The 14,144-nt window shown below is 47.3% G+C and overlaps 1 pseudogene; it reads right to left on the bottom strand.

Annotated features, from left to right (window-relative positions):
• Positions 1 to 14,025: 14,025 nt before the first annotated feature.
• LOC135054376 (5S ribosomal RNA) lies at positions 14,026 to 14,144 on the bottom strand (annotated as a pseudogene).

Here is a 14,144-nt window from a genome sequence, read left to right as displayed (position 1 = left end):
TTCTGAAATCCAACTTTTTTTGAGAAAGGGAACCTTTTGCGTTTTGTTGGTTCAATGTACACAAACTAGAGATGAGCGCCTGAAATTTTTCGGGTTTTGTGTTTTGGTTTTGGGTTCGGTTCCGCGGCCGTGTTTTGGGTTCGAACGCGTTTTGGCAAAACCTCACCGAATTTTTTTTGTCGGATTCGGGTGTGTTTTGGATTCGGGTGTTTTTTTCAAAAAACACTAAAAAACAGCTTAAATCATAGAATTTGGGGGTCATTTTGATCCCAAAGTATTATTAACCTCAAAAACCATAATTTACACTCATTTTCAGTCTATTCTGAATACCTCACACCTCACAATATTATTTTTAGTCCTAAAATTTGCACCGAGGTCGCTGTGTGAGTAAGATAAGCGACCCTAGTGGCCGACACAAACACCGGGCCCATCTAGGAGTGGCACTGCAGTGTCACGCAGGATGTCCCTTCCAAAAAACCCTCCCCAAACAGCACATGACGCAAAGAAAAAAAGAGGCGCAATGAGGTAGCTGTGTGAGTAAGATTAGCGACCCTAGTGGCCGACACAAACACCGGGCCCATCTAGGAGTGGCACTGCAGTGTCACGCAGGATGGCCCTTCCAAAAAACCCTCCCCAAACAGCACATGACGCAAAGAAAAAAAGAGGCGCAATGAGGTAGCTGTGTGAGTAAGATTAGCGACCCTAGTGGCCGACACAAACACCGGGCCCATCTAGGAGTGGCACTGCAGTGTCACGCAGGATGTCCCTTCCAAAAAACCCTCCCCAAACAGCACATGACGCAAAGAAAAAAAGAGGCGCAATGAGGTAGCTGTGTGAGTAAGATTAGCGACCCTAGTGGCCGACACAAACACCGGGCCCATCTAGGAGTGGCACTGCAGTGTCACGCAGGATGTCCCTTCCAAAAAACCCTCCCCAAACAGCACATGACGCAAAGAAAAAAAGAGGCGCAATGAGGTAGCTGACTGTGTGAGTAAGATTAGCGACCCTAGTGGCCGACACAAACACCGGGCCCATCTAGGAGTGGCACTGCAGTGTCACGCAGGATGTCCCTTCCAAAAAACCCTCCCCAATCAGCACATGATGCAAAGAAAAAGAAAAGAAAAAAGAGGTGCAAGATGGAATTGTCCTTGGGCCCTCCCACCCACCCTTATGTTGTATAAACAAAACAGGACATGCACACTTTAACCAACCCATCATTTCAGTGACAGGGTCTGCCACACGACTGTGACTGATATGACGGGTTGGTTTGGACCCCCCCCAAAAAAGAAGCAATTAATCTCTCCTTGCACAAACTGGCTCTACAGAGGCAAGATGTCCACCTCATCTTCACCCTCCGATATATCACCGTGTACATCCCCCTCCTCACAGATTATCAATTCGTCCCCACTGGAATCCACCATCTCAGCTCCCTGTGTACTTTGTGGAGGCAATTGCTGCTGGTCAATGTCTCCGCGGAGGAATTGATTATAATTCATTTTAATGAACATCATCTTCTCCACATTTTCTGGATGTAACCTCGTACGCCGATTGCCGACAAGGTGAGCGGCGGCACTAAACACTCTTTCGGAGTACACACTTGTGGGAGGGCAACTTAGGTAGAATAAAGCCAGTTTGTGCAAGGGCCTCCAAATTGCCTCTTTTTCCTGCCAGTATAAGTACGGACTGTGTGACGTGCCTACTTGGATGCGGTCACTCATATAATCCTCCACCATTCTATCAATGTTGAGAGAATCATATGCAGTGACAGTAGACGACATGTCCGTAATCGTTGTCAGGTCCTTCAGTCCGGACCAGATGTCAGCATCAGCAGTCGCTCCAGACTGCCCTGCATCACCGCCAGCGGGTGGGCTCGGAATTCTGAGCCTTTTCCTCGCACCCCCAGTTGCGGGAGAATGTGAAGGAGGAGATGTTGACAGGTCGCGTTCCGCTTGACTTGACAATTTTGTCACCAGCAGGTCTTTCAACCCCAGCAGACCTGTGTCTGCCGGAAAGAGAGATCCAAGGTAGGCTTTAAATCTAGGATCGAGCACGGTGGCCAAAATGTAGTGCTCTGATTTCAACAGATTGACCACCCGTGAATCCTTGTTAAGCGAATTAAGGGCTGCATCCACAAGTCCCACATGCCTAGCGGAATCGCTCCCTTTTAGCTCCTTCTTCAATGCCTCCAGCTTCTTCTGCAAAAGCCTGATGAGGGGAATGACCTGACTCAGGCTGGCAGTGTCTGAACTGACTTCACGTGTGGCAAGTTCAAAGGGCATCAGAACCTTGCACAACGTTGAAATCATTCTCCACTGCACTTGAGACAGGTGCATTCCACCTACTATATCGTGCTCAATTGTATAGGCTTGAATGGCCTTTTGCTGCTCCTCCAACCTCTGAAGCATATAGAGGGTTGAATTCCACCTCGTTACCACTTCTTGCTTCAGATGATGGCAGGGCAGGTTCAGTAGTTTTTGGTGGTGCTCCAGTCTTCTGTACGTGGTGCCTGTACGCCGAAAGTGTCCCGCAATTTTTCTGGCCACCGACAGCATCTCTTGCACGCCCCTGTCGTTTTTTAAAAAATTCTGCACCACCAAATTCAAGGTATGTGCAAAACATGGGACGTGCTGGAATTTGCCCATATTTAATGCACACACAATATTGCTGGCGTTGTCCGATGCCACAAATCCACAGGAGAGTCCAATTGGGGTAAGCCATTCCGCGATGATCTTCCTCAGTTGCCGTAAGAGGTTTTCAGCTGTGTGCGTATTCTGGAAAGCGGTGATACAAAGCGTAGCCTGCCTAGGAAAGAGTTGGCGTTTGCGAGATGCTGCTACTGGTGCCGCCGCTGCTGTTCTTGCGGCGGGAGTCCATACATCTACCCAGTGGGCTGTCACAGTCATATAGTCCTGACCCTGCCCTGCTCCACTTGTCCACATGTCCGTGGTTAAGTGGACATTGGGTACAACTGCATTTTTTAGGACACTGGTGAGTCTTTTTCTGACGTCCGTGTACATTCTCGGTATCGCCTGCCTAGAGAAGTGGAACCTAGATGGTATTTGGTAACGGGGGCACACTGCCTCAATAAATTGTCTAGTTCCCTGTGAACTAACGGCGGATACCGGACGCACGTCTAACACCAACATAGTTGTCAAGGACTCAGTTATCCGCTTTGCAGTAGGATGACTGCTGTGATATTTCATCTTCCTCGCAAAGGACTGTTGAACAGTCAATTGCTTACTGGAAGTAGTACAAGTGGGCTTACGACTTCCCCTCTGGGATGACCATCGACTCCCAGCGGCAACAACAGCAGCGCCAGCAGCAGTAGGCGTTACACGCAAGGATGCATCGGAGGAATCCCAGGCAGGAGAGGACTCGTCAGAATTGCCAGTGACATGGCCTGCAGGACTATTGGCATTCCTGGGGAAGGAGGAAATTGACACTGAGGGAGTTGGTGGGGTGGTTTGCGTGAGCTTGGTTACAAGAGGAAGGGATTTACTGCTCAGTGGACTGCTTCCGCTGTCACCCAAAGTTTTTGAACTCGTCACTGACTTATTATGAATGCGCTGCAGGTGACGTATAAGGGAGGATGTTCCGAGGTGGTTAACGTCCTTACCCCTACTTATTACAGCTTGACAAAGGGAACACACGGCTTGACACCTGTTGTCCGCATTTCTGGTGAAATACCTCCACACCGAAGAGCTGATTTTTTTGGTATTTTCACCTGGCATGTCAACGGCCATATTCCTCCCACGGACAACAGGTGTCTCCCCGGGTGCCTGACTTAAACAAACCACCTCACCATCAGAATCCTCCTGGTCAATTTCCTCCCCAGCGCCAGCAACACCCATATCCTCCTCATCCTGGTGTACTTCAACACTGACATCTTCAATCTGACTATCAGGAACTGGACTGCGGGTGCTCCTTCCAGCACTTGCAGGGGGCGTGCAAATGGTGGAAGGCGCATGCTCTTCACGTCCAGTGTTGGGAAGGTCAGGCATCGCAACCGACACAATTGGACTCTCCTTGTGGATTTGGGATTTCGAAGAATGCACAGTTCTTTGCTGTGCTGCTTTTGCCAGCTTGAGTCTTTTCATTTTTCTAGCGAGAGGCTGAGTGCTTCCATCCTCATGTGAAGCTGAACCACTAGCCATGAACATAGGCCAGGGCCTCAGCCGTTCCTTGCCACTCCGTGTGGTAAATGGCATATTGGCAAGTTTACGCTTCTCCTCCGACAATTTTATTTTAGGTTTTGGAGTCCTTTTTTTACTGATATTTGGTGTTTTGGATTTGACATGCTCTGTACTATGACATTGGGCATCGGCCTTGGCAGACGACGTTGCTGGCATTTCATCGTCTCGGCCATGACTAGTGGCAGCAGCTTCAGCACGAGGTGGAAGTGGATCTTGATCTTTCCCTAATTTTGGAACCTCAACATTTTTGTTCTCCATATTTTAATAGGCACAACTAAAAGGCACCTCAGGTAAACAATGGAGATGGATGGATTGGATACTAGTATACAATTATGGACGGGCTGCCGAGTGCCGACACAGAGGTAGCCACAGCCGTGAACTACCGCACTGTACTGTGTCTGCTGCTAATATATAGACTGGTTGATAAAGAGATAGTATACTCGTAACTAGTATGTATGTATAAAGAAAGAAAAAAAAACCACGGTTAGGTGGTATATACAATTATGGACGGGCTGCCGAGTGCCGACACAGAGGTAGCCACAGCCGTGAACTACCGCACTGTACTGTGTCTGCTGCTAATATATAGACTGGTTGATAAAGAGATAGTATACTCGTAACTAGTATGTATGTATAAAGAAAGAAAAAAAAACCACGGTTAGGTGGTATATACAATTATGGACGGGCTGCCGAGTGCCGACACAGAGGTATCCACAGCCGTGAACTACCGCACTGTACTGTGTCTGCTGCTAATATAGACTGGTTGATAAAGAGATAGTATACTCGTAACTAGTATGTATGTATAAAGAAAGAAAAAAAAACCACGGTTAGGTGGTATATACAATTATGGACGGGCTGCCGAGTGCCGACACAGAGGTAGCCACAGCCGTGAACTACCGCACTGTACTGTGTCTGCTGCTAATATATAGACTGGTTGATAAAGAGATAGTATACTCGTAACTAGTATGTATGTATAAAGAAAGAAAAAAAAACCACGGTTAGGTGGTATATACAATTATGGACGGGCTGCCGAGTGCCGACACAGAGGTAGCCACAGCCGTGAACTACCGCACTGTACTGTGTCTGCTGCTAATATATAGACTGGTTGATAAAGAGATAGTATACTCGTAACTAGTATGTATGTATAAAGAAAGAAAAAAAAACCACGGTTAGGTGGTATATACAATTATGGACGGGCTGCCGAGTGCCGACACAGAGGTAGCCACAGCCGTGAACTACCGCACTGTACTGTGTCTGCTGCTAATATATAGACTGGTTGATAAAGAGATAGTATACTCGTAACTAGTATGTATGTATAAAGAAAGAAAAAAAAACCACGGTTAGGTGGTATATACAATTATGGACGGGCTGCCGAGTGCCGACACAGAGGTAGCCACAGCCGTGAACTACCGCACTGTACTGTGTCTGCTGCTAATATAGACTGGTTGATAAAGAGATAGTATACTACTAATATTATATATACTGGTGGTCAGGTCACTGGTCACTAGTCACACTGGCAGTGGCACTCCTGCAGCAAAAGTGTGCACTGTTTAATTTTAATATAATATTATGTACTCCTGGCTCCTGCTATAACCTATAACTGGCACTGCAGTAGTGCTCCCCAGTCTCCCCCACAATTATAAGCTGTGTGAGCTGAGCAGTCAGACAGATATATAATATATATAGATGATGCAGCACACTGGCCTGAGCCTGAGCAGTGCACACAGATATGGTATGTGACTGAGTCACTGTGTGCTGTGTATCGCTTTTTTCAGGCAGAGAACGGATTATAAATAAAACTGGTGGTCACTGGTCACTATCAGCAAAACTCTGCACTGTACTGAGTACTCCTAATGCTCCCCAAAATTAGTAAATCAAGTGTCTCTCTAATCTATTCTAAACGGAGAGGACGCCAGCCACGTCCTCTCCCTATCAATCTCAATGCACGTGTGAAAATGGCGGCGACGCGCGGCTCCTTATATAGAATCCGAGTCTCGCGAGAATCCGACAGCGTCATGATGACGTTCGGGCGCGCTCGGGTTAACCGAGCAAGGCGGGAAGATCCGAGTCGCTCGGACCCGTGAAAAAAAACATGAAGTTCTGGCGGGTTCGGATTCAGAGAAACCGAACCCGCTCATCTCTAACACAAACTATGCTTCATGTACACAATTATTATATAAAATTACCTTCAGGCTATGTGTATAAGGTATATATGAAACATAAATGAATTTCATTATGTAAACACACTTTGCTTCATGCACAAAATTAGTACATAAAATTACCTTAGGCTATGTGTAAAAGGTATATAAGAAACATACATGCATTCTGTGATCAGGCTAATTTTCCCATCCACCAAGATCTCTCATTATGGTAAGCAAATATTCCAAAATACTGAAAAATATTAATTATGGTAGACTTACCGTTGATAACATTGGGATATGAGGTAGCGACAGCGGATTGGCACCAAATGATCAAAGCTTTCGGCCTCCCAGAATGCAACAGGCCCGTCCCTACATCCCCGCCTCCTGTGTTTTCCAAAGCTCAAGGCAGGCGCATCATAGAGAGCCCTAATCAGGCTAGAAGAACCAACATGCACACCCTTCCGTACAGTAAGGAAGAGGTTAGTGAGTGAAAGGATCCTCAAATCAGGTGCATCAGAGTGGGATCCCTGTGGATCCTGTGGACTTAGGAGAAATAGAGTTATTAATAATAAGTCTACCATAACGAATATTTTTCTCCTGCAGGGTCCACAGGTTATCCACAGAATAACATTGGTATGTCCCAAAGCAATTTAGTGGTGGGGACGCTCCTGATTGGACAGGAGAATTCAGCATCCTGAGAGGCAAAGGTATCAAAAGCAATAATGTCTAATGAATGTGTTAATTGAAGACCATGTGGCTGCCTTACATATCTGTTCTACTGAAGCACCACGTTGTGCTGCCCATGACCGACCTACCTTACGAGTAGAGTGAGCAGAGACATTAGCCGGAACAGGGAGAACAGCTAGAGAATCTTCGTTAGCAGCCACCTCGCCAGTGTCTGCTTATCAGCAGGCCATCCTCTCTTCTGAAATCCGTAGAGAATGAAGAACGTGTCTGTTTTTCTGATGGCACTGGATCCATGTAGATCCTTTAAAGCACGGACTATGTCCAATGATGCATCTCCCGCAGAAAGGTCCGGCCCTTGGAAGGCTGGGACTACAATTTCTTCGTTAACGTGGAATTTAGATACCACCTTAGGAAGATACCTAGATTCGGTTCTGAGAACCGCTCTATCTGGATAAAAAAAAAACAGAAAAGGAGGGCAGCATAACAATGGGCCTAGTCGAGGCCTGATCGCTAGGGTGCGTTTTTTGCATCCCTGCGATCAGGTAGTTGCTGCCTTCAGGGGGAGGGGGAAATCGCTGTGCAGGGGTGTGATCACATGTGCAGGAGAGATGCACAAACAGAAGGTTGTGCTGCAGTCTCTGCACAGCCCAGTACTTACTTTTCCAGTGCGATGATCAGGGCCGGAGCTGACGTCAGAAGCCCTCCCTTCAAACGACTGGTCCCTTCTGCGTTTCTGCGGACACTCCTTAAAAATGGTCAGCTGCTACCCACAAATGGCCTCTTCCTGTCAGTCACCTCGAGATCGCCCGTGCAATCGCTTTTCTCGCGCATCCCGTCGCTGCCCACCGATCCCCGTCGCTGCGGACTGACGTGTCTGCGCATTGCAGTGCATACGCATGCGCAGGGCCGGTGCAAGGTTTCTCAACACCCTAGGCAAATCTTCAGAGCACCCTGCCCCCTTCTCCCCAATATCCAGCCCCTCCGCTGAAAAAGTGTGGATGTTCCACAGCCACCACTTGATAAATGTGAGTTAATGCAGTACTAAAAAATATTTTCTTCACATAGGCCCTATGTCATAGGGTATTCAATAAGGTACAAAGAAATATCGGGAGCGAAAAACTAACGTTTTTCACTATTTTTTGCAGATGTTTCTCTGATATTTTTTTGTCAGGCTATCCAATTAGGTCACCCGAAAAAAAAAATTCTACTGAAAACACAGAGGTTCAGTGAAACCTGCCTGATTTTGCTAGAAACAGACCAGTTTTTGGATGAAAACGGCTGTTTTTGGGGATTCAGTTTCGTCCTGCTTGAGGAGGCAGGTGAAACAAAATCCCTGAATAGATGCGGCTCATGTCGGCTTATTGGGGCTAACTGAATAGCGACACAATTGAATACCGGTTATAACATTTAGCAGCAGATAAGAACCATATGGCCCATCCAATCTGCTATTTAGGGTCAGGGTCAGGGTATTAGGGTAGGTTTATCAGTTTTGATTAATGTATTACGGTTAAGGGTTATGATTAGGGGGAGGTTTGGAGATTATATATATATATATATATATATATATATAATGATTCAGCAAGTGCCGGCTCTCCCAATTGCTCCAAATGACGCACCGGGTGCCCGCATGTAGAAATTTCAATGCATAAACAGAGTTGGTGCGGCACTCACGGCGACTTTCAAAGAATACACTTTAGACAGCAAGATTTCAGCAACGTTTCAGTGCTTAAGCCTGAGGAAAATGCTTTAAGCATTGAAACGTTGCTGAAATCTTGCTGTCTAAAGTGTATTCTTTGAAAGTCGCCGTGAGTGCCGCACCAACTCTGTTTATATATATATATATATATATATATCTCCATATAGCCGGCACTCTCACTTCTCTGATATCCAGCTGCGGTGCTCTTTAAATAGATAATGCAGGCTCTCCAAGATAAGGCACTCAGCGGTCTTGCTTGTAAATATATCACACCATTAGCAAGGCTTTAGCAAAGTTTCGTCTTTATTAGTTGTTTTCAAACAGCGTAATCATTACAACATACATATTTCATAGTGTACAGTTTAAATACCTTTACCTGTCTCACAGAAGCCACGGGCTCCCTCCCGCCTCTGGCCGCGCTGATACTACTTCCTCCGTCCGCTTCCGCTGATTGGGCATTACCTGAGACAGGTAAAGTTATTTAAACTGTACACTATGAAATATGTATGTTGTAATGATTACGCTGTTTGAAAATGACTAATAAAGACGAAACATTGCTAAAGCCTTGCTAATGGTGTGATATATTTACAAGCAAGACCGCTGAGTGCCTTATCTTGGTATATATATATATATATATATATACACATACACAAATTTAGGGCAGCATCATCAGGGCTTGTTGTTCCCCGAAAAAATGGAGGACGGATCACTTGTGTAAAACCAAGCCCATATTAGACATACAAGGATCACAGGGTTCTGGCAAAAATGCATTACTGTTATTTCAATATGTTGCATGGATTAGGGATTACTGTTACAATTTTTACTTAATCCCCATGGATTAGCAGTGCGTTCTTGCTGGAAAGCAGATATTTTAACGTGTGATACTGTAATGTACTGTAATGTACTATCCACACTGTAGGCTATCCAGGGAGACAGCGTGACATTGCCACTCACCAGTGCTAGTGCTCTGGCAGGCTTGCTGTGTGAGTCAGATCTGGCTAGTGTTGCTGTGGTGGTCGGATTGTTGACATGATGGCACCGCCGGCACAGTGAGGGGAAGCCGAGAACTCCCGGATCACCAGAATGCCATTTGTCAGTGATTGGGGAAGTCCATACAGCCTCCCCGGGTAAAAGTGCCGCCCACTACCTCCTCCAGGCTCCAGCAGCTCCATGGATGGCTTGTGGTTCAGGCATGGGGAGTGGATCTTCTCCCCAGTCACAGGGGCGGGCAATCTAGCAATGCAGGACGGGGAGGCGGGCGCAGGCTATGGACACACTGCCCTGCTCCGGCTAGCCAGATCCGACATCAGGTGAACGGAGCGGGCGCCTCATAACCCAAGGAGCGGGCAACTCACATCCCATATCGCTCTGCATATCCAGTCACATCCTTAATTTTTCCGTTCCATTCTGCGCCGCCCTGTAAGTGCCAGCGCCCATAGGCAGCTGCCTAAAGCTGCCTAATGGTGGCGCCGGCCCTGCGCATGCGCAGTTCAGACCTGATTGCAGGCTGTATGAAAATGCAGCCTAGCGATCAGGTCTGAATAAGGCCCAATGCCCCTAAATCTTAAACTCTTCTAGCTGAAGCAATAGCCAGTAGAAAGAGAACTTCAGCTGTCAACCATTTAAAATCCACTCTTTTTAGTGGTTCAAATGGGGCAACTTGAAGGGCCTTTAAGACTAAACTTAAGTCCCAAGGCACTGTAGGAAGAACAAAAGGAGGTTGAATGTGCAGCATTCCCTGGAAAAAAGTGTGCACATCCTGTAGGTTAGCATTTTTCTTTTGGAACCATACAGTCAATGCTGACACTTGCACTCTCAAGGAAGCCACCCTTAGACCTTTGTCCATTCCTGCCCAAAGGAATGCTAAGACTCTGGTAACTCTGAAGGATATTTCCGGTCACTGCATCATTGAATATAGGCTTGCCATATTCGGTGATAAATGCGAACTGAAGAAGGTTTTCTTGCTCTGAGCATTGTTTAAATCACCTGTTGTGATAATACTCTTGCTTTCAGGATGGAAGTCTCAAGAGCCACGCTGTCAAAGACAATCGATCCTAGTGCTTGTGATAACAAGGACCCTGAGACAGTAGATCTGGATGTTGAGGGGGGCGTGGCCACGGCGGCAAAGGACTAGGCAGCAGGATCGAGGAGCTCCCTGGATAATTAATCCTGCAACAATCCTGGGGCTCCGATCCTGCTCTCCTCTGGATTCCTCTCCTGCCTGGCGGTGCTGGGGAGGCGGCTGTGGGTGTGTGCGAGCGCTCCCGGCTCGCGTCGGCGGCCGCCCGGACTCCGGGCCTAGGCCGCAGCTCAGTCCCCGGCCTCGATTTTGAAGCTCCGCCGGGCGCGTGCGCGCGCGCACACGATCGAGCGCCCGAGGCGGACACAGCATCCAGCGGCACCGGAAAGGAGCGGCACCCCACTCCTGCACCCCCAGGGCCCCAACCATAAGCCATCCTGCTCCCCTGAAGGCTGGTGCAGTGAGGGAAGAGGGGGAAATCCTTGTGCTGGGCGGCCATTTTACCTGCAGCTCCCTGAGGTACTGAACACAGCAAGGTGCAGTGTGGGTGAAGACTGCACTGGGCTGGAAGTTTGGATACTGTCCCAGCTGCCCTGCCTCCTACTGCTTATACTGCTGGAATATCACACACTGGACATATTTATTTATACCATTGGACCCCCCTGGTCCCCCTTCTCCCTTCATTATAACATCTGGCTATCCCAGTGCCTGGCGTGCTGCTGATACTGCATTTACCATCCACTGTTATACCTTTTGACACTGAACAACGGGACTCTCATTACTGCTGGGCCTTCACAAAATGGTGAGGGGCGGCCAGAGTGCGGCCGCGGCTAAATTGGAGAGGTTTGCTCGACAGCCTGCATCTCAGTCGACGCAGTCATCTCCTAAGCTCTCCCCCCCTGCCAGAATGGATCCATCGGCTGGGGCCGACTCGGGGGCGAATACGCAGCCGTCTGCTCCCTCCATCCAGCAGGTCCTGGAGGCCATAGCGGCCAGCAAGCAACGTCTATCGGACAAGATGGAGAAGGTGCAGTGTGATTTATCACTGCTACGACGGGACGTCCAACGAGTACGGGAGAGGGTGGGCGAAACCGAGACAAGGGTCTCCAACCTGGAAGACCTCAGCGGTCCTCTGCAACAATCGGTGTCTGCAGTTACACAGCAAGTCACAACGATGCAAGCCAAACTCCTGGACATGGAGGGCAGACTCCGCAGAAACAACGTGAGGTTCGTAGGCCTCCCCGAAAAAGAAGAAGGGGCACATCCCGAGGATTTCCTGGAATCCTGGCTAAAAGAGGCATACGGTGCTGAATCCTTTACCTCTCAGTTTGCAGTGGAGCGGGCCCACCGCGTGCCCTTCCGGCCTTTACCCCCAGGCGCCTCACCACGAACTTTTATAGATCTGGATGTTGAGGGAGTAGGAATGGAACATCCATCGACAGCCTCTGCAGATCTGTGTACCAATGTCTTCTGGGCCAAGCCGGAGGTATTAGTATCACGGCGCCCCTTCCTTGTTTTGCCTTTCGTATCACCCTGGGTAAAAGGCCAATTGGTTGAAACACATAGGCCAGACGAAAGTCCCATCTCACTGACAGGGCATCCCCAAAGATTGCTTTGAGATCCTTTGTTCTTGTCCCGTATGCAGGAACTTTGTTGTTCTGACGGGACGCCATGAGATCTATCTACGGTAACTCCCACTTATCTACCAGAATTTGAAAGACCTCGGGATGTAAAGCCCATTTGTTTGCATGAATGGCGTGTCAACTGAGAAATTCCGCTTCCCAGTTTAGGACTCCCAGAATGAACACTGCGGAGAAGGCTGGATGATGAAGTTCTGCCCACTTGAACGTGTGACTTACCTCCTTCATTGCATTTTGGCTGCGAGTTCCTCCCTGATGGTTGAGGTACGCTACTGTCGTTGCATTGTCCGAGCTGATTTGGTCTGATTTCCCCTGAAGGATGTCGTTTGCCTGAATCAGTGCCATATATATGGCTTGAAATTCCAATATATTTATTGGCAGGCAACTTTCTTCCTTGGTCCACTGACCCTGGAAGCAACTCCTTCCTGACACCGCTCCCCAGCCCTGAAGGCTGGCATCCATTGTCAGAATTTCCCAATCTGATATCCAAAAGAGTCTCCCTTTTGTCCAGATGGGATGTCTGTTGCTACCAGGAAGAACCATAGTCTGCGTTTTTATTGTCTGTCTGATGAAAACCATTCCATTTGGTAAGAATCAGATGTTGCAGAGGCCTCGAGTGGAACTGAGCATACTCCACCATGTCGAATGTTGACACCATCAACTCCATCACACGCATTGCTGCATGAATGGATACCTTTTGACTGTGTAGCAGCTCCTGAATCCTTGACTGAATTTTGGATATTTTGTTCAGAGGTAAAATTACTCTCTGAAGACTCGAATCCAACACATCCCCCAAGTGAGTCATTCGTTGTGACGGAACCAGGGATGACTTTGCCCAATTTATGAGCCAACTGTGTCTCTGCAAACAAGCTATTGTCTGTCGCAGATGACACTGAAGCAATTCCTGAGACTGTGCCAGGATTAATAAGTTGTAGAGGTAGAGAAAAATCCTTATCCCCTGATGACGGCGATAAGATGCCATTGCCACCATCATTTTGGTGAACACTCTGGGAGCTGTGGCCAGTCCAAATGGTAAGGCCTGAAACTGAAAATGTTGCAGGAGGATAGCAAACCTGAGAATACAAATATGTTTGGGGAATACCGCACAGGATGTAATAGGGATACAATTTAATCAGTACCAAAAATAGAAAATACCAAGAAAACTAGGTTTTCTATTTCTTAAACAGTTTGGTGGTGCACCCTGAGTCAGTATTAAGACATACAACAACAGGGAGAAAAGAAGACTCTTTTTTGGGTGCACTCTTAACTTTAAACAATGTATAGACTAAACAAGATAAGATATGATATTTAAAATCAATTTTTATTATCACAAAATTAAGATACTTAGTGGTTAATGAGAGAAAAGACAGTAAGGAACAATATAAACAATTATCAAAATTGCTGATATGATAATGATAATAAAGTCCTGGCTGGCGGCATTAGATCTGAATGCAGTAAATTATTAACTTGGATATCAAGTGGTACGTTCTAATAACAGAATGAAACCCTGTCCTATATTGGTGCCAAAATAATAATATATAAAGCCTCAATATTGATTGTAATTATTAGTAGAAAAGAGAGCAGAAAGAGATAAGAATGCAGAGTGAATCTGCTGTCAGTGTTAGACACTGAGCACGTGAGACCAATGCGTGCTCTACTACACTGAGTCTTCCTCAATGGTCACCCACTTGAGTACTGACCCAGCCCAACACTGATTAGCTTCCAAGTTCGGACGGCTTTGGGCGTTTCCAGTGTGGTATGATAGTAGAG

This window comes from Pseudophryne corroboree, chromosome 2 (genome assembly GCF_028390025.1).
Source record: "Pseudophryne corroboree isolate aPseCor3 chromosome 2, aPseCor3.hap2, whole genome shotgun sequence".
Taxonomy (NCBI): domain Eukaryota; kingdom Metazoa; phylum Chordata; class Amphibia; order Anura; family Myobatrachidae; genus Pseudophryne; species Pseudophryne corroboree.
Note: the sequence above shows the minus strand (reverse complement) of the source record. Positions and strands in the feature narration are given on the sequence as shown.